We start from the raw sequence: 21,655 nt of genomic DNA, 5'->3' as shown, positions 1-21,655 counted from the left end.
AGACACCCTGTGAGATAGGTGAGGCTGAGAGAGCTCTGAGAGAAACTGCTATTTGAGAACAGCTAACAGGACTGTGACTGGCCCAAGTTCACCCAGCATGTGGAGGACCAGGGAATCAAATCCAGCTTACCACATTAGAAGCTGTTGCTCTTAATCACTACACCAAGCTGTTCAAATTGCCATTGCCTTAAAGAGATGTAGCTGGAGTTCAGGCAGAAGAAGCTGCTGCAGGAGGATGATGTAAGACTTTTTTGACTTGCTCATTGACTGTTAGGGGATTTTTCCTCCTCTAAATTTGGAACTTCTGGCCAATGGCTCCTCAGAGCAACCCAAGGAGGGAGACATTCAGGTATTTCCTATATGGAGAGGCGAATGTGTGGTTAATAAGGTTTACAGTTTCAGTACTGAGGAATGCTTTTGTCCCCCCCCCTCTCTCTGTAGTCTAGAGAGGAGATTACATTCTGGGGTTCTCCAGGTCCCATCTGGAGGCAGGGACGCTAGCCTCCAGCTGGGAAATCCCACTTCTGGGGTTTCTCAAAGCCTGAAGACTTTTTCAGGTGTTTCTCAATGGTAAAACAGTTGAGAAAAACTGATAGAAAGGCAGTAACTGAGAAACCCTCTGTAAGTTTATTTGCCAACCAATGTTGTCATGTTTGATTGTAACTTAAAATTGTTTCTGATTTACTTTGATATTGAACCGAAATGAAGAATGTACAGAATGAAAGTTTTCAGTTCTTCAAGCAAATTTTGCTATCAATTATATATTTTTACTAGTAAGCAAGCCCGCTGCAGCCAAATGCAGCGGGCGCTAGGCACTCACAGTCGCTGAGTCTGCGGGCTTGTTTTGGCGGGGGGGCGGCGGCGGGCTTCTTTTTGCGGCGGCAGCAGTGGCAGCGGGCTTCTTTTTGCAGCGGCAGCAGTGGCGGCGGGCTTCTTTTGGTGGCGGCGGCCTGACAGGGAACCCCCAGCAGCCGCGCTTCGCGCGACTGCCGGGGGCTCCCTGGGGCGGCGGCCTGATACGGCGAGAGGCGCGAAGCGCCTCTCACCGCGTCAGGCCGGGAGCAACTGCGATCCGCGCTGTGCGCGGCTCGCAGTTGCTGGGGCTGGGAATCGGAGGGACCAATTGGCAGGCGCGAAGGCGCGAAGTCCCCCCGATTGTCTGTCGTGAGGAAGGGTCCAATCCGGACCCTTCCTCATCACGGACTAATCCCACCTCCACACCCCTTAACGAATTATTTAGTCCGTGGCGCCCGTGGCGCCACGGGCGGTTTAAAGATTGAAGGAAGAAACTGTGACAAGTTTATGAATTATTGGATGTTTATTTTTATTAGCAATTATTGCTACCCAGCATTTAACTTTGTTTTCCACCTGGAGTCTGGCATCCCTGCACCTCCATGGGATCCAAAGCCAGAGAGTCCCCCCTCCCAAATAGCCTTTTTCTCCAGGACTGTTTCCTGGAAATTACCTGCAATTCCAGCAAATCCCCAGGCCCCAACTGGAGATGGGCATCCTGCAACCTCTCTGGGGCACAGTGCCACAGAGCTCCCCCCTCCCGAGCAAGCTCTTTCATCTCCAGGAGCCTGGAGATGAGTTGTCATTGCAGAATCCCCCCTCCAAAACAGACATTTCCCCCTGGGGAGCTGATCTCTATAGTCTGCCGATGATCTCCAATTCCAGGAGGTTTCCAGGCTGCACCTGGAGGTTGGTAACCCCTGGGTCAGGAATGTTCCATGAGGTTTGGAGCTGGGGCCTCAAGACTCCTGGAATGGACAGGAGCTTTTGCCATGTAGTCAGCCCCCACTAAGTCCACAGTGCAGGTGTGTATCCTAACGCCTGTTGTTTCTCTGGGTGCAGCAGGCTTTGCCTCTAGTCTTCTAAATAACTCCCAAGCTTCAAGTCTATTGGACCAAGGGATCCAATTTTATAAGAGTCTGAACAGGGCTCCGCCATTATTTTTTATGATTAGTAAAGCAGACAAACCCTGTAAGCTACTTCCAGGTCAAAAAGCCATGCCTACAAGTAACAATCACTGAGAACAAACAGCAAGTCCAACAAAACCACTGCAAAACTCAGTAATCCCAGTGTGCCAAGGCAAACAGAACCAAAATTAAACCAGAGAATCTCTGCAGTGGAAACTTAAGGGGTTTTTTGCAAGCCTAGCAGAACCAATTGCAATGTAGAGAATGTCCAGAAGAACCAGTGCCATTGGGACAGTGCAAACTCAACAGAACCAATATCAAAACCAGACAATATCTGCAGTAGAAACTGAAGAAGTGGGGGGAGACTTTTGCAAGCCCAGCAGAACCAGTTGCACTGTACCGAATGCTCAACAGAACAAGTGCCACTATGGCAAGGAATTTCCATCAGGACTGATGCCAAATCACAGAATCACAGCAAATCCAAATGGAGGGGAGGGATTTTGCAAGCTCAGCAAAACCAAATGTAATATTGCTTTGGGCTGATCCTCCATTGAGCATGGGGTTGGACTAGATGGCCTGTATGGCCCCTTCCAACTCTATGATTCTATGATTCAGGATGCAAAGCCAAAAGAACTCATATCAAAGAAGAAGAACAGTTGGTTCTGATATGCCACTTTGTTCTACCCGAAGGAGTCTCAAAGTGGCTTACAGTTGCCTTCCCTTTCCTCTCCCCACAACAGACACCCTGTGAGGTCAATGAGGCTGAGAAAACCCTCATATCACTACTCAGTCAGAACAGCCTTATCAGTGCTATGGTGAGCCCAAGGTCACCCAGCTGGCTGCATGTGGGGGAGTGCAGAATCGAACCCAGCTCACGAGATTAGAAGTCCCCACTCCTAACCACTACACCAAACAAAACCACAATAAATCCAAGCCACGAGGGGTGAGGGAGGATTTTGCAAGTGCTATGTAAAAAAAGGAAGGGGGACAGCAAAGAATAAAAGAACAGCCTCTTGAAATGGACAAGGCACATTTTAAATTGAAAAAGCAGCTTGGGAAGTTGAAACACCTCCCTCAAGTTCCAGAAACAAGGGGGAGGAAAAAAGAAAAAGAGAAACCATCTTGTTCCTGATCTTCCCAGTAATTCCCAAATATTTTTGGGATTTTTCTAAATCATTTTTTCAAATTTCCAAATATTCCCAGATATATTTCGGATGCCATATACTCAAACATATGATAACGTATTTGGGTTATATTTTCACCTCATGTGTATCCAAATGTGTTCCCCAAATTTCCACCACTATCTGACCTGAGAGAGTGAGAGAGAGACCTGAAATGCCAAAAGACCGCAATAGGGGAAAGGTAAAGGCTCAGACTCAGAAACTTGTACTGGCGTACAAAATCACAATCCAAAGAAAACAAATATCAAGGAAAGGTGAAGAAAAAGAGGGAGGCTTAATTGAGACTGGAATCAAAAACCTCTAGTGGTACAGAAAGAAGAAAATGAACTGCAGAGTTTGAATCGGAAGGACAAGTTAATAGAATGTGGACTAAAATGTGATAAAGTTTTCTATAGACAGTTCAAGTACCAGTGAATTAATAAAAATGTAAAAGTAATCCTCAGACCAACTTGAGCTGGTAATTCCTGCTTTAAACCAAAATAGACTCATGGCTCAGATATGACTAGGAAAGGAGGGGATATCATATCTGACAGCTACTCTTTACTTTAAGACCATTGTAAAAATCAAAATCTGGTGCTCATAAACTCATCGAACCTAGTCAAAATGAGTCAAAATTCTACACCGTATACTAAATGCAAAATTATTTGGGAGGGCATCTGTATAAGGAAAATGTGGAAGAAACGTAGGCAGTTTTATTGCACTGTTTATTTTATCCTGTTTTATTGCATTGTTTTCTAACAAATTAGAAAATTTGCCTAACAAATTATTGCATTGCTTATTTTATGTATTATATTATTTTATTGCATTGTTTTCTAATTTTGTAAACCATCTTGGGTCTCAGAAAGAAAGCCAGACTATAATGAAGTAAATACAATATAATACAGAAAACACTGATATCAAGAATTAGCGGGCCAATTGGATGAAAGAGGGACAATGAAAACTTAAGGTACCGAACGTAATATAAGTCACCATGAATACTATAATGGCATACATTCTTCTCCTTCATTGATTTTTAGTTTGTGAACTAAACTTGTTTCCTCTGTATACTTGATTCTGATTATATATTGCTGCAAGTTAATAAAAAAATAATTTAAAAGAATGTTAGAAATGCTGATTTTATGAACTTAGGCAGATTGTGAGTGGGTGGGGAGGAAGAGATGTGCCAGTGTTTGTCTCTTGTGGCCCTTCCTTGCATACCCAGGGAACTGATGATTGTCACCATGAGATGGTAGGTGAATTTTCTCCAGGCCAGGCTGGATTCAGAGTTTTTTGTGCTGTGAACACAGGCATGAAATTGGGGTCACTGTGGATGGGCAAATAGTTGTGAGTTCCTGCATTGTGCAAGGGATTTGGACTAAATGACCCTGGAGGTCCCTTCCAACTCTATGATTCTATGTTAAATTATCTCTTACTCACAGGTTTAACCTTATATTGATGCAGCTGCAGCATTGTATCCAGGCATCCATACAGAGTATTTTGTGTGCTCTTTATGGAAATATTAAATACTTTTGCAAATGACTCCACTGTAACTGTTTGGGGTTTGCTTGCTTTCTTGCTTTTAAAGTATACACTGGCAGTTCAGTTCCTGACCCTTGTGCTTGGCTCATACAAATTCATTGAAATCCTCATGATCTGTTTTTGAACCCATGTATGCATGTTGTATGTTTTCTTCAAATGTTGTATAAGTAACATCAATTTAAAAAGTTATCTGATAAACTAGAATAAACAATATATCCTTAAGTATAGTTACATTAGAGTTCTGTAGTCTGAAGGCCTTGCCAATAGGTGGCAATAATGCATAAGAACTGAAATGGATTTAGCTTACTAGCTGATTTCTTAAACAATAAAAATAGCTGGAAGACGTTTGCTAGCAATCCTAGCCAAAAGCACAAGATACAGAAAATTTAATTTCTCAGTACTGTAGAAATATAATAGGACGAGTACTCAATACCCAGTTTGCTCTAGGGGAGTTCTGCTTTTATGACTTTTTTCTTTGGGAAGGTAGAACCTTACTGCTGCCTAACAAATTATTTCCAAAATAGTCTGCATTCTTTTATACCATTGAGCAGAAATATTCTATCAATATATTTAATTTTCAATGGGGCCAGAACTATGGACACTTAAACCCTGAGACTGGAACCTTAAACAGGCTAGACTAATCTTTCTACAGACCTGAAAAACACAATAGCTTTGCAAAAAAAATCTGAAATCTAAAAACAAAATACAAACATGGGGGGGGGGTAACACCTCCCTCTAAAAATAAAAGCAGCCCCTGTAGCTTTAAGAAATGGATGTCCTTGATAGCACTTGCTAGACCACCACAATGTATTGCCAGCCTTAAAGATTCATAGAATCATAGAGTTGGAAGGGGTCATACAGGCCATCTAGTCCAACCCCCTGCTCAACACAGGATCAGCCCTAAGCATCCTAAAGCATCCAAGAAAAGTGTGTATCCAACCTTTGCTTGAAGACTGCCAGTGAGGGGGAGCTCACCATCTCCTTAGGCAGCCTATTCCAATGCTGAACTACTCTGACTGTGAAAATTCTTTTCCTGATATCTAGCCTATATCGTTGTACTTGTAGTTTAAACCCATTACTGCGTGTCCTCTCCTCTGCAGCCAACGGAAACAGCATCCTGCCCTCCTCCAAGTGACAACCTTTCATATACTTAAAGAGGGCTATCATGTCCCCTCTCAACCTCCTTTTCTCCAGGCTGAACATTCCCAAGTCCCTCAACCTATCTTCATAGGGCTTGGTCCCTTGGGCCCAGATTATCTTCGTCACTCTCCTCTGTACCCTTTCAATTTTATCTACGTCTTTCTTGAAGTGAGGCTTCCAGAACTGCACACAGTACTCCAGTTGTGGTCTGACCAGTGCCGTATACAATGGGACTATGACATCTTGTGATTTTGATGTGATGCCCCTGTTGATACAGCCCAAAATGGCATTCGCCTTTTTTACCGCTGCATCACACTGCCTGCTCATGTTTAGTTTACAATCCACAAGTACTCCAAGGTCTCGTTCACACACAGTGTTACCTAGAAGCGTATCCCCCATCCAGTAAGTATGCTTTTCATTTTTCTGACCCAGATACAGAACTTTACACTTATCTTTATTAAATTGCATCTTGTTCTCATTTGACCATTTTTGGGTTCAGATCTCATTGAACTCTGTCTCTATCTTCTGGAGTATTTGCCAGACCTCCCAATTTGGTGTCATCTGCAAACATGATGAGTAGTCCCTCCACCTCCTCATCTAGATCATTAATAAATATGTTAAAAAGTACCGGACCGAGCACCGAGCTCTGAGGTACACCGCTACTCACCTCCCTCCAGTCTGATGAAACACCATTGACAACAACTCTTTGAGTGCGGTTCTCTAACCAATTCCCTATCCACCTAACTATCTGAAAATCCAGATTGCAGTCCTTCAATTTATCCATCAGAACATCATGGGGAAACTTATCAAAAGTTTTACTAAAATCCAAGTAAACGACATCAACTGAATTTCCACAATCCAGCAAACCTATTACTTGGTCAAAAAAGGAAACCAGTTTGGTCTGACAGGACCTGTTGGAGACAAATCCATGCTGACTTCCTTGGATCACCAAATTGTCCTCCAGATGTTTGCAGATCGCTCCCTTTAATATCTGCTCCATTATCTTCCCCACAACAGAGGTCAGACTCACTGGTCTGTAGTTTCCCGGGTCATCCTTCCTCCCTTTTTTGAAGAGCGGAATAACGTTTGCTCTCTTCCAGTCCTCCGGGACATCTCCAGTCCTTAAAGAGGTTCCGAAGATGATGGACAAGGGCTGTGCAAGTTCTCTGGAAAGTTCTTTGAGCACTCTCAGGTGCATTTCATCCGGCTCAGGGGATTTGAACATCCAGTGCAGCTAAATGCCTCTCGACCACCTCTGTGTCCATGTCAACCTGCCACCCAGACACTATCTCTTGGCTACTGCCATCTCTAGATGTGCCTAAACCCTTTGACCTGTGGGGGAAAAACAGATGCAAAATAGGCGCATCTGCACCCAACAGTGGGCCTATTGCCTCCTTTACTTTACGTTTGCTCCTCACATAACTGAAAAATCTTTTCTTGTCACAGTGGGCTTCCCTGGCCAATCTTAGCTCATTGTTAGCTTTGGCCTTTCTGGTGATTGATCTACAGTTCCTAGTAACCTGTAAGTACTCTTCTTTAGAGCTCTGTTCTTCCCTCCATTTCCTGAACATTTCCCTTTTCTTTCTTAGTTCCTCTTGAAGTTCTCAAAGTCTTTATTTCTGTCAGATACCAAAGACAGACCTGGAAAGGGCCCTGCCCCCTTTCCTGTCAATCCATGACAACAATGCAAAGGATAAATTTTGTGTTGAATTTTTTCAGAAGCACATAGAAGTATTATACACAGAATTTGTTTTGATTGGTGATTTGAATGCTATTCTGGATTTGAATCTTGCTAGGTCATGTACAAAAAGAGCTAAGCTCCCAAAGAAGGTTTTATCATATTTTAATAAATTATCATTATCTGATCCTTGGAGACTCCAAAACCCACAAAAGCAAAAATATACTTTTTGTTTGCAAAGACACAACTTCTATTTGAGGATTGATCAAAGTTGGCTTTCCAAATTATTATTTCCAGTGGTATTTATTGTGGAAATATTACCCAATACTTTTGCTGACCATAATCCACTGGAATTAGTATTGAACTATCAATGAACCAGACAATGGAAAATGAATATATATCTATTTGAAGATAAGCAAAGACTACTAGAATGTGAAAAAGAATTGCAAGAATTTTTCTGGTTTAATCAAACATCACATGTAAAAATTTCTACAATATAGAATGCCAGTAAAGCTTATATGAGAGGAATGTTAATCTGACAAAATGATATGGTAAAAAGGGGAAAGCACTAAGGGGAAAAAACTAAAATTTATTCAGGACCAGCTTCGGCAATTAGAATAATCACATTAGATGAGACAGTCCAAACATCTATGGAAACAAATCCAGGCCTTAAGATTGAAGAGAGATCTTATTGAAATGGAAGAGATGAAAAAAATGACTGGACTTTTTAAAACAAAAATAATTCTGAATATACAGATAAACCTGGAAAATTGTTGGCCTATAAATTGCAAAAAAGGTTCCAGAAGAGCTCCATTTCTTGGCTAAGTTATAAAGATAAAGAATAATTTTTTTGAAAAGGACATCCAGGAACAGTTAGCTAACCTTTTTCAAAGTCTATACCACTCAGAGAGGACAGGAAATACTTTGGAAGAAGAAATGGGGTAACTGAAAGGTATACCTATAAAGAAATTCATAGAACATCATCAAAGACCCTTAAACCAAAAACTATTGATTCAAGAAGTAAATGATGCAATAGTAGCAATGAAATCTCACAAAGCCCCCGGACCAGATGGACTACTGGCTGCAAAGCTGTCTGCATGCAATTTGAGCTGATTGTAACAAACCCTTTGCTACACCAATTGTAGCAACCCCTTTGTAACATTGTAACTACCCCTTTGCTACACCAATTAATGGTTAAAATTATGGATACGTTGGAAAGACTGATTTCAGAATCCTGGGAGCAAGCATCAATAACTCTTATACAGAAGGAGAAAACAGATCCATCTTTGCCACAGTCTTTTAGACTGATTTCATTACTGAATGTTGATTATAAAATTTTGTCAAAATTCTAGGGGAAAGGCTAAAGAGATGTATTGATGAGGTTGTTCCTGAGGATCAAACAGACTTTATGCCAAAAATATTTATGAGAAATAATATTTGTTTACTCTTGAACGCTATGGATTATGTGCAGAGGACACAACAATGCATGGGTTTTGTTTTTCTTGATGCAGAAAAAGTGTTCGATAATGTCCAGTGGAAGTTTTTATCAACAACCTTACAAACTATGGATGTGGAAAGAGGTTTTTGAAATAAATTCAGCAAATATATTTTAAACAGGAAGCCAGAATTTTGGGGAATGGAAGGCTTACATGTAAAAAAACAACAACAACAGATAATGAAGCCAAGGATGTATGCTGTCTCCTTTATTATTTAATTTGGTCCTAGAAACTATAGCGACAAAAATAAGATCTATGACAGACCTGCCAGGACTAAACATTAAAGGCTTGGACTCTAAGACAAGAAGTTATAGGGATGATGTGGTTTTTATTTTGACTAATCTGGAAAGCTCCCACCCATGACTATTGGATACCCAACAAGACTGGGTCTTATTATGCAGGTTATAAAATAAATAGACACAAGACTAAAATATGGGTCTATGGAGCTTCAGAACAATTATTGTCAGACATAAATGAAAGAAACAGGTTGTGAAAATCCAGAAAAAATAAAATATTTGGGAGTAGTCCTAGGTAAGGACTTACAAAGCTTATTTGAAAATAATTATATGAGGTCATTATTTATTAGATATATATGGAAAGAAATACAAGAAGATTTATTAAGGTGGTCCAAATTAAATCTTTCTTGATCTGCATGTATGGCAACTATAAAAATGATAATCTTACCCAAATTAAACTTTTTATTTCAGGTAATTCTGATGGAAATCAAAGACAAAACCCTAGTTAAATGGCAAAGCACTATACATAAATTCACATGGAACAATAAAAGACCAGGAATAGCATTTAAAGTGCTTCAAGGCGACAAGAGCAGAGGTAGCCAAAATGTTCCAAACTTAAAACTATACCTACATGCAGCAGCACTATCATGGATTAGAGACTGGCTCATGGATCCACTTTCAAGAAACTTGGTATTTGAGAAATCTGGGTTTGGAAAAGGTCTACATGATCTTCTGTGGCCCATGGCGAAGACCAAGAAAAAAGTAAACCTACATTTCTGGGCTATTTTAATCAATATCTGGAAAATATATAGACAGAGAATTACTTCTAACACATCTTTGCTGAAATCTCCAAATGAGGCATATTTTGATAAGGCCCAACAAATAAGAATGGGCTGACTTAAGTCTAAAGATTTGCTGATGGTTACAGGGAAACTGAAAAGTTGTGACACTCTTAATAAAGAGGGAATTGAAACTAGGTAGTTTGAATACCACCAAGTTGAGTTCCAAACACAAACAGATTCTGGTTTGGCTTTGACTGAATTAAAAATATATATATTATTCCAAGAGAAGCCTCATTTACATTGACAAATATACAAACTATTGTTGAAATATGAGACTTGAGGCTGAACAAGTTTAAAATTGTATGGTTAGGTGGATGCAGAATTTTAAATGTGCAATTTCATTAGACGAATGGGAACTGCTCTGGAGTAAAACTGTACTAAATGTCAATCATTGAGAGAAAATAGGTATAAAATATTCTGAAGCTCCATCTGCCTATATGTAACTGTCTCAATTTGAATCAGCCCCATATGCGTCTGAGGCACAAAATTTACAACATGTGTCTGATACAAAGTCTTTATAATGTGTCATTTGGCCCTTAAAGAAGTAAGATATGGAAGTTTAGTTTGGTTCTCTCTTGCATACACTTAAGAATGTAGCATCCTTTTCACCTGCCACCTGATCTTCCTTAGAAAGGAGGATATACTTACATGCCAACTAAGTTAGGGGATAGAGATTCTACTTTGGAAAGTGTTCAAAGAGTGTTGTAAAGCATGGTATATGACCACAGCATGAGAAAGATATTAAGAGCACTTGTACATGTCGCCATATTTTTTTAATTCACAACTGCCCTAGGGATCCCTTAGGCACAATGGCTTAGAGCCACATGCCAGCCAGCACAGTTGCTGACGTGTTTATTGCCTCTGCAAGAGAGCAGAATAATGTCTCTTGCCTACTGTACTATTTCTTGTTCCTTGGAATATAAACTACCTAGCAGCTTTTTATTCCATTTCAACCCAATGAGCAATTACAGGAGTGCTAGTGAGCCCTTTAAAAGCAGCTTAGAACAGATCTTAGAGCAAACAAACTCTATAAATTGTCACCTGTTTTGTATATCAGGAGATTGGGAGAAAAGCCATTAGCTATTCCCTGATGGGGACGGGTGGGGACTGGAGTGTTGATCCGTGATCAGGTGCCTTTGTACTGATGGTTAACCAGTACGGAGCTATGACAAAATTAATAGCACTAGCAAGTGAGTTCATCATGGCTAATGTTATTACAGCGAAGAACAAAAGAATGACTAATTACTCTTCACTTAATTTCCTGCTCCCATCTTAAGCTTTAAAAAACTGGTCTGAAGCCAGCTACAGGTGTCAACTCGTAATAGTTTGGAGCACCATGTAGGCCACCGTCATGGGAATTTAAATAGTCACTTTCTATTAAAAGGCCTAACTCCAATGGGCTTGAGCGCTGAAGTGTGCTGCTCTGACAATGCCATTAAACAAAGAAGTGCTCGTCTTGCGATGTCAGTGCGAACACATTTTAAATATGGGTTTAGCTGCACCATGCTAATTTAAAATACAGTATTGCTTTCTGCCAAAGAATAGAATCTTGCTTTGGTCTTTTTTAATCATCTTAAATTCAGTGACAGATTCCATGATCAGTACAACAAATTAAAAACCCCTGGGTGTATGTGTGTGTGCGAGCACACACTCTGTGGCATTTGCAAAAGCCCCTTCTTTTCAATAAGATGCTTTTAAAAAATCATTTACACTCCATTTGGTAGAGATACTTTATTCATCACAGTATTTTTTATTAGTGTGATTTGTTGTCCATTCATTGGAATACTTTCTCTTTTTATACATATATAAAAGTGTACAACTTTTAAACAATACAATCAACCAATCAAGGGGGGGAAAGAGGAAAGATATGGCTACAAAAGAGAACCAGGTAGGATCTCCTATCCAAGTTCAATATAACTTTGATAACTAAACACTTCTTACAGGGAATAGTCCTTCTGTTTGAACATTACTTTCAGTCTCAGTATACTGGTCCAAATCTGAGACAACAAATAAACACTGGAAAACCCCAATATGTACAATGTCCAATTCTTAAATGAGTCATATAAATGAACTTCAGCATTCATTGGCTCATGACTTATGTGACCATTCACTTACTGTTAAAGGAAATGTATGACCATTTCTGCATGAGGAATCAGCCTCTTGACAGCCTCTGGTTGCTGGTGAGTTGTAGAGCCCCCTCCACATGACATCGTCTGCATCCCAAGGCTGTCCAGGGGCTGGCTTGAGTTTTGGGCAGATTTGCTTTGGGATGAGGGAAATTTCCAAAACAACATTGGCCATCTCCTATCACACTTCTCATCAGAGAGCAATCAGGTCAAGCCTGTATGAAGGGAGAAAGGTGCAATAGTCTCTGTAGCATTGTCCCACTCTCGCACCCCCCCTCCCCCCTCCATTTACTGCTGGAAGAATTTTTTTAAAAATATGGTGCAGTCCATGCTGCTGTGGGCCCAGAAAGCTACTTTCAAGGGTTAAATAAAATCTTCTGTAAAGTGTCCACAGTCTTTTGGGGATCAGGCAGGCATAACATAGTCCTGTTTCTGTTTTCTGGTGGTGGGGAATCAACAGGAAAAGAAGGGGGTGTGCTTGATGAATAAGCCCTCTCCTGGTCAGCCAGGCATCTGTGTGCTTTGTTTTTAAGCCCGCTGTTTATGCAAAATCACTCTTCAGGGTCCACTTACCATTTCCAGCCTCTCACAAATCTACCCAGACATAAATAGAGTCCAAGACACCATGAACCCCCCCCCCCAAAAGGGGGGGGGGTCCCGCATCATTCTGATGTTTCTCCAAGCAACGTGGAAGTGTTAATTTTTAAATTTAAAATGTTTCTGTGTTGTGGCATTACCACATAGCAACACAGATGAGCCTTTAAAAATAATTTGGGGGCTTGGGGGGAAGAAAGTTTGAGTCCCCAAGACAACTGCTGTTCTGTGATTGGTGGCTGGCTGTGATTGACAAGCCAAAGAACGAGGGGAGAAGTTCGGTTTGTTTTCCCTTGCAGCCTCATTGGGAGGCAAAAAGCCATGACAAGGCAGAAGAGAAATGTGGGAGGGGTCTCCCATGAGGTGGCATACAAAAATGTGGCTTACAATTGCGTATTTACAAGCAGGAGGCAAAGCAAGGTCTTCCCCTGGTGAAAGCTAACTGAGCCATCCTGGGGCTGGACACCTGCAATAGGCCCCTAGAGGAAGAGAAAGTACTCATAATTCTTTAATCACTTCACATGATAGGATGTGGGAGGCTTCTGTTTTGAACGAGGGAGTGTTATATATGACTATTCTATACAGATAACTAATCCCCAATTCAGATGTTAGATTGTCAGTCTGACATCTCCTTTTCCTGCTACAGCTACAAGACTGATACTGACAAATGTTCTGGCAACTCAGTTCAGTGTGACCATTGAAAAACCACTCCTATGTCTTTCCTTTGCCATTTGAAGCGTTACAGATTGGACACATGCTTGCCACCTCAATTATATCTGTAGCTAAAATGTATCTCCATTAATAATCTGAACTCCAAAAAAGGCTCTGGTCAGTATGCAGTAAATATAGTCAATGCACAAACACTCCAAGGGAAAGTTAAAGTTCCAAGACAGCTAAGGTGACAAAACAAGAAATAATTCAATTTGGATTTATGCAACAAACACTGGGATAACTACATGTGTGTGTCCTCAACAATTTCTATAAAACTCAGCTACAAGTTACCACATCTTCCCTGTTACCATATTTTCTTTCTTTCTTTCTTTCTTTCTTTCTTTCTTTCTTTCTTTCTTTCTTTCTTTCTTTCTTTCTTTCTTTCTTTCTTTCTTTCTTTCTTTCTTTCTTTCTTTCTTTCTTTCTTTCTTTCGCAAGAGGAATGGGAAGGCGACTGTAAGCCGCTTTGAGCCTCCTTCAGGTAGGGAAAAGCGGCATATAAGAACCAACTCTTCTTCTTCTTCTTTCTTTCTTTCTTTCTTTCTTTCTTTCTTTCTTTCTTTCTTTCTTTCTTTCTTTCTTTCTTTCTTTCTTTCTTTCTTTCTTTCTTTCTTTCGCAAATGCAGTTTTTGACATTGCGCAAATGCAGTTTTGACAAGAATAGCAGAAGGAAAGAGGATTAAAGTTTCCTTCTTTCCACAGTGCTCTGCTCTTTGCTAAAGCAATCCTAAGACCCTAAATTAGCGATCCCCAACCTGTGGGCCACGAACCACATGTGGTCCGTCAACTAATTTCAGGTGGGCCACGAAGGACGCCTTCTCCCCCCCCCCCTTAGCCCTTTACTTCATCCTCCCGGCCCTTTACAACACACTTCGGGTGTCCTTGTCTCCCATCACTCCCAGATGGGACTATCTTGTTGCAGAGAAACAAGCTCAGGGTTCCCATTGATTTGTCATTGTCATGAGATAAAATTTCCATGAAAATAAAATGTTCCTTATGTTCATTGTTGTGGCGTGTCTGTATATTATTTTGAAGGGATGTTTAAACATTACCATAGCGATCAGAGAGTGTTAGGGCAGTGGTTGAGAGTAGAGGAGTAAACTGCCCCCCCACCGGGCCTCAGTAAAATTGTCAAGCGTTGAGTGGTCCCCGGTGATAAAAAGGTTGGGGACCACTGCCCTAAATTTCCAAAAGGAAAAAAATATCATTTTAAATATACATGGAAGAACTCATAATATGTACTTGAGCCCTGAGAATTCTTGGACTAACCAAGAGAGAATTCACAGAATTCCTTGAGAGAGGCCATACTAACTAAATCACATTGAACCCACAACATCACCTAATGCCTAGCATACAGGCATAATTAGAATACTGAGACCACAATGGGATACAATGCCATAGAGCCCAGCCTCCAAACCATTTTCTCCTGGTTAGAGCCAAGATGTCCATGTAACTGGGTGGTTATAGTTGAGATTGGATGAAGATGGTCTCAAACCCAAGCAGGGGAAGCAAAATGGATGAGTGAAATAGTTCAAAGCTATTTGGAAGGACACACCAGGCTGTTAGGCTTAAATGGCTGGCAGCCATTTCATGAGTTGATTACGTTTCCCCCTGCTTCACAGCCATTTCATTCTAATAGTAGGACAGGTGCACCTGTCCACTGTTGGAAGTGTGGTGTGTGTGTGTGTGTGAAAAGGATGGATTATATGGCTCAAACAGCCAAACCAAACAAAAGTCCAATAAATGTTCAGGGAAGGCACCTTTTCTAAACATTGGTTTAGACTATTCAAACTGGACCAAGTTCATGCTGAATTTTGGCTCATGAATCGGTTTATGTCCATCCCTAAACACAATTACAATCTTTGATACTGGTAGCTTAATATAAACTCTGAAGAATATTTGAGCAATAGTAATGGCTAGTATTTTGTTTTAATGGCTTTTGAAGCTTTCCTCCCGACATCAGACAGTCCCTTATGTTATGTGCAATTGGCATTCCCCGAAGTGTATTAGCCTTGTTAGGAGTAAATGAGTCATAACATTTCAGCTCTCTGTTATGTTCTCAGTTGTTGCAGTTATTGCTCTGAAGGACACTGAGACAGTCATCTTGAGATAAATATCTCTGTGATGGTTATGGATACAATTTTTATGTCTCCACAATTACATTTCTAACTTCAAAGCACTCCACATTTTACCACTTTACAGCCATGAAAAAAGCAGCGTCAGAAATCGATTCACATCTGACCTGCGCAAGAATAATATGCAAGGGATGGGGATCGAAAGTCATTTTCTTGACAGAATTAGGAACACTTTTGGCTTCCAATTTTTTTTTAAGGGAGAAAAGAAGTTGCCAGCACTTATCAAATAGCATGTGAATTCATTGGTAATTGAGGGAACAAGTAAGCAGGAGGACAGTATTATGACTGAGAGGGTATCGATAAAGCAAAGAAGTTATTTTAGGTATATCTGTAAAGAAAAGGAAATGGGAGTTAGAACGTGGCTTCAAACCCTTTATATTCGGGACACTTGGGAGGGGAAGGGGAGGAGGCGATCAACGAAATAGAATAGTGAGATTAGGGGCGCAACAAAAACAAAAGTGCAAGCAAAACACATTTATTGAAAATGGGAAGAGAGAAAATGATGACAGGAGGTTGCATCCACTGGACTCAGTGCAGAAAACATGTCACAAATTTCAGCCTGGGAAATAAAGGGGAAGAAAGCCCGAATGTGGGAAGGCTAAAGTCAATCATAGCATCCAAAGGAAATCCAAAACTAGGCTAAAACAAGGTATGTCTCCTAATGCAGAAACAGTCACAGAGATAGGGTCCTAACTACATCTCTAGCTGAGAGAGAGGGTGAGAGTAAGTGTGGGACTTTCAAGCAGGATATTGCCCTATGAATACCAGTATGGAGACAGGCAAGGAATGACACTTTAAAAAGAGAGACAGTTGTGACCTTACTATCCTAATTGTTTTCTCATTGCCCCCTTCAGGGTTGTATTCTTTTTTCTTTGTACACCAGGTATTTATCAAAAATATTGTATGTGTAATTATCTCCCTACCACAATCTTTTTGCAGAGTGCTGGCAACCTCTGGCCAAGATACTGAAGACACGCCAGGCTCTACCATATCTCCGACTGATTCCACACAAGGAATCTGCCCCTGGACAGCTTCTCATTGCTGGCGGGGTTTAGTGCTATTTCTACATGATGTAATCTGCAGCCCAAGGCTGTCCCGGGGCTGACTTGAGTTTTTGTCAGATTTACCATGAAATTAGGAAAATTGCCAAAACTGGATTTACCACCTGTTATCTCACTTAACATCAGGGAGCAACCATGGGCAAGCCTGTGTGGAGGGGAAAATGTGCGAAAGTCCTTGCAGCATTTTGCCTGCCCTTACAACTCCCCTCTCTATTTCCTGCTCTGAGAATTTTTGTTTAAAAAAATTGTGCAACCCACGTTGCTGCAGAACTGCAAAGCTACTTTGTGTAAGTTAAAATAAATCCCCCCCCCCTAAAGTGTCCATGGTCTTTTTGGGATCAGGCAGGCAAAATACAGTCCCATTTATGTTTTCTGGTAGAAATGAATGAAAAGGGATATAATGGAAGGATGGGGGCACCCTCTTCAGGAGTCCCTAGACATGGACTCTTGGACCAATCATTTTGAAATTTTGAGGGGAGTCAAGGAAAAGCGTCCTTGAGCTACCCTGAAAGTTTGGAGGCTGTATCTCAACCCTCCACCACCCCAGGCCCCAGGAACACTGGGGAACACTGAAGGCAGGAACACTGACATTCCGATTATAATCTATGGTGCCATTGACTGCCATGGGCACTGAAGCTGAAGTGGCCGAGTCCTTTGATAAATAAGTAAATTATTATCATTCCTGATTTTTTGGTGGAGGGAAGAAAACTTTCAAGAGGCATGCTTTGTTGAATGAAATATTCTTTTATTTCTGGCATTGCCTATATGGGTGTCCACCTATTCGTTTCTCCAGGAAGTTCACCATTTTTTAAAAAGCAATTCTTGTCCCTGGGAACAAGGGAGAGGGAGGTGAGAGGGAGGGCAGGATGCTGCAGATGGATTTAGCAGGTTTGAGCCTCCATACCTTCCTTCTGCTGGTTGCCTGCTGATTATTCTTCGATCACTAGCACTTTTTAGGGTGGTGAATCCACTTTTTGCGATTCCCAGAAAAGCGCTTTAAAACTGAGGATGTAGCAAGCAGTCAGTGGGCCAGATGCTGGATGTGAGTGACGTCATGTGAAGGGGCCGGAATATTTAGCTTGCATTTGATTGGCATGACGCTACATTTAAAGGGTGCGGAAATCTCCTCAAATACAAAACTTTTCCATTGTAGCCTGAAGTGATTTGGCTGAAAAGAAGTACGTGTTCTTATTAAGGTTATATCTGGTGAGACACACTGTACTTTATTATTGTAAAAATGAAGACTGCATACCTGAAAAGGTCAATCTCTGTACAACCAGGATAGCTTATCTGCTGAAATTTATATTTCAGGAAATTACAAGAAAAAATCCCATTAATTCTGGGAGCATATTCTTCATGTTTTTATGGAAATAAATGGTACTTCCCTGCTTAACTTAGGCTCATTTGTGTCCTATCTAAATCAGGCTAGACTGATCTTGTCAGTATTTCTAGGGAGTAAATATAGGAGGATGTGCTGGGAGGAATGCTTATATATATGCGGAGATGGCAATGTTGAATCTGTGGATCACGTAATTTTTTTAAGTCACCTGTATAAACAGATATGTGGATCCTTCATAGATCCTATCCACCTAGAAACACACGGGAAAGATAGAATATTTTAAGATCCCAGAGACTACCTTTAAAGTGGCTAAGTTTGGTTGCCAGGCAATGAGACTTCAGAAACAATGGTTAAAATACTGCTATACACCCCATATCTCGGTAATATATTTTACTGATTGTTTTATTGATTTATATATAACACTTTATGCTACATTTTATATTCTGTATGCAATGCTTTTTATGACTGGTGTTGGACCGCGAGAGGGAGGGAATAAATGAATTAATCACATAACGGATACCAAGTCTTCATGCAGTCTCCAAGGAGAGATGTATAGCTGTAATAAAACTCAAAGGGATACTTTTTCAGTATGCCATTCCTTGTACTCTTTCAAGTCATAGTCAATATTTTTAAACCCATGTTTCTCCAAAGCTAGATTGCTCCAGGGCTCTGTATGTGGGGCTACCCTTTAAAACCATTCAAAAGGTTCAGTTGATACAGAATACTGCAAACAGTGTGCATACACATCAGTCAAGACTTTGCTTATAATCAGCACCTGGGAAGGCAATGCTATAAACATTGTCTGATTGGTCAAGTAGCAAAGCTACATACATGTGTTCAGGTCTGAAGAAAACATTCTTCCAAAGTGACAGAACAGGAGTTGTCTGGCTTCTCAGGTGAGGGGCACTGAATTCAGATCCTGCATTTCCTTTGTCTGTCATCTGTACACCGCCCTTGGCGCCGCGGGCACCGCGGACTAAATAAAACAGTAAGGTGTTCTGGGGCGGGATGTGTCCGGGATGAGGAAGGGTCCGGATTGGACCCTTCCTCATGACAGACAGTCGGAGGGACCAATCGGCAGGCGCTTTGATCCCTCTGGTTCCCAGCCCCAGCAACTGCGAGCCAGTTCCCTGCCCGGCGGGCTGACGCTTCGCGCCTCTCGCCGCATCAGGCCACCGCTGCCGAAAAACCAGGACTCGAACAAGGACTGCAGCCGCTCGCCAGCCTCCCGCAACATCCACGCAGAGCCCTGCAGCCCGCCGCCGAGCCGCTGGTCGCACTCGCCTCCCGCCATCTTCTCTGACATCGCCGCGGAGCCGCGGAGCCCTGCAGCCCACCGCCGAAACTTGGGATTTACAGCTGGGTCCTCTTTGTGCTCCCTCTTCCGGGAGTGAGAGTGCACACATGCGCACAAGCAACCCACCGTCCAACATGGCCGCGCCGAACAACAACGCCCCAATGAGCCGCCGCCCGCTCACAGTTCGCCGCCGACATCACGAGCGCCGTTGACCAGCTGCGCCAACTTCGTCGCCGGAATAATTAGGCCCAACGACCAGCCGCCACGGGAGCCCACATCCTGCTCGTCAACGCGACCAGAATGGCGCCGCGGAGCCACACACCGGCCTCAAAAATGGCCCCTCTGCATGGTAAGCTCCCTTGCCTCTCACTTTCTGCCTAATTGCGCCCCACGCTGCTAACTCAACCTGCATGTCCGCTTCCACGGGCCCCTGCCCGCAACCCCCGACAACCACGAGAGCCTATATTGGATTAGAACGGTAGTTTTCAAACTATGTTCTCTGGGGGTCCCAGCAGTTCTTGAGATGTATTAAGGACAATTAACAACCAAGCTTCTGCCATATGGGTTTGGGAAGTCTAGATTTCCTCTCCACCTAGCAGCTGTTTTCTCTGCTCATTGTGGCAACCTCCCCATCCCACCCGCACACATCATGATTGTTGATGTGGTTTTTAAGGCAACAAAGGGTATATTGATGTCTATTCCCAGTTTTTAAAAACCCTTGGAAAGCACCCCCCAAGTGTGTGTAAAGGGGCACAGAATGGCCATTGTGAGGAATGGAGTAGGGGAAATATGAGGAAGTTTACCATAAATGCTGGTGCGCTGTATTGCTGCATAGCAAAGTGCTGCCATGGGAAAAGGTTTGCAGTATGAACATTTGGGCGGGAGATAGGAATTTGGCATGCATTCTAGGGAAGTTGTTTCAACTTATGGACTAGGACCCGCAAGTAGGTCACAGAGCGCCACTGGCAAGACTATATGCTCTTATGCAGTTGTCATTTTGGCTGCATTTTGGGAGGATGTGCTACTCATGTGCATGCACATGCATCAAAAACAAGGGTGCTATGCCTCCAGCCTTTCTGTGCAAAGCAGCAGGATAGTGAGGCAAGATCAGTGGTAGGTTCTTCTAGGAAGAACACAAAAGGTCTCCTGTGCGTTCTTTGTCTTTCTTTGGCAAAGCCATCCTCCACTTCAGTGCACTATGTGTGCCAGCTTGGTGTAGTGGTTAGGAGTGTGGACTTCTAATCTGGCAAGCCAGGTTTGACTCCACGCTCCCCACATGCAACCAGCTGGGTGACCTTGGGCTCACCACAGCACTGATAAAACTATTCTGACCTAGCAGTAATATCAGGGCTCTCTCAGCCTCACCTACCTCACAGGGTGTCTGTTGTGGGGAGAGGAAAGGGAAGGCAACTGTAAGCTGCTTTGAGACTCCTTTGGGGAGAGAAAAGCAGCATATAAGAACCAATTCATCGTCTTTCAGTGGGGACTCCAATTCCCACAAAGAGGTATAACTCTGGCTTCTCCACTTCCTGTCACCTGGCTTCAGCTCTGTGGGTCATGTGCTGCTATCCGGACATTAAAAGAGGGCCTCTGGTCTGGAAAAGTTGAAGATCACTGCTCTAGGAGATACTACAAATTAATCCAGAGTAATGCCTAACCAGTAGTGTTATCCTAACATTGGTTAAGGCACAATAAAGTCAGAGTCCAACAAAGATTCATTCAGGGTGTGAACTTTTGAGTGCAAGCACTTTTCGTCAGACTTTCTTGATGACCCTGGAAGAGTTTCCCAAATGAGTGGGAGTTAATTAATTATCAAGATACTAGTTTCAAAGCCCATTTCTAAAAATGGGCCTTGAAAGGGGATAAGGGGGAAGGGGAAAGGAGAGAGGAGGGCCGCTAGACCAGGGAGCCCCTGGGGGCTCCCTTTGTCGGGGGCCTGATGCGGCGAGAGGCGCTTCGTGCGTCTCGCCGCCTTCATGACAGCCCAGATACATGCAAGACACATTTTCTTTCATTCCCCTCCCCACCCCTCCTCCTTCTGATTTTAATCAGCTGCTTGAATTCAAGTGGGTCATCAGAGCTTTGTAAAAATAGAGTCCTGAATCAGGGGTTAATGTGTACTGGGTCTCAGCTGACGAATATGCAGGAAAAAAGCACTCAATGTGTACACCGACTGCACGTTTAAGAGTGGAAATAGGTTTTGCAGGAAAATGGCATTTCTCCAAAGCAGAAGACTGAGCAATACAATCTGGTTTAAAAAAAAAATTGGGGGGAGGGGTTGCTCTCTGAAGACTGTCTTCAATCAGAAATACTCCCTTGGAACCTCACAAATTATTTACAAACACCGAAAGAGTAACTGTAAGTGTTTGTAAGGAAGCCATG

This window comes from Paroedura picta, chromosome 6 (assembly GCF_049243985.1).
Source record: "Paroedura picta isolate Pp20150507F chromosome 6, Ppicta_v3.0, whole genome shotgun sequence".
Taxonomy (NCBI): Eukaryota; Metazoa; Chordata; class Lepidosauria; order Squamata; family Gekkonidae; genus Paroedura; species Paroedura picta.
Note: the sequence above shows the minus strand (reverse complement) of the source record.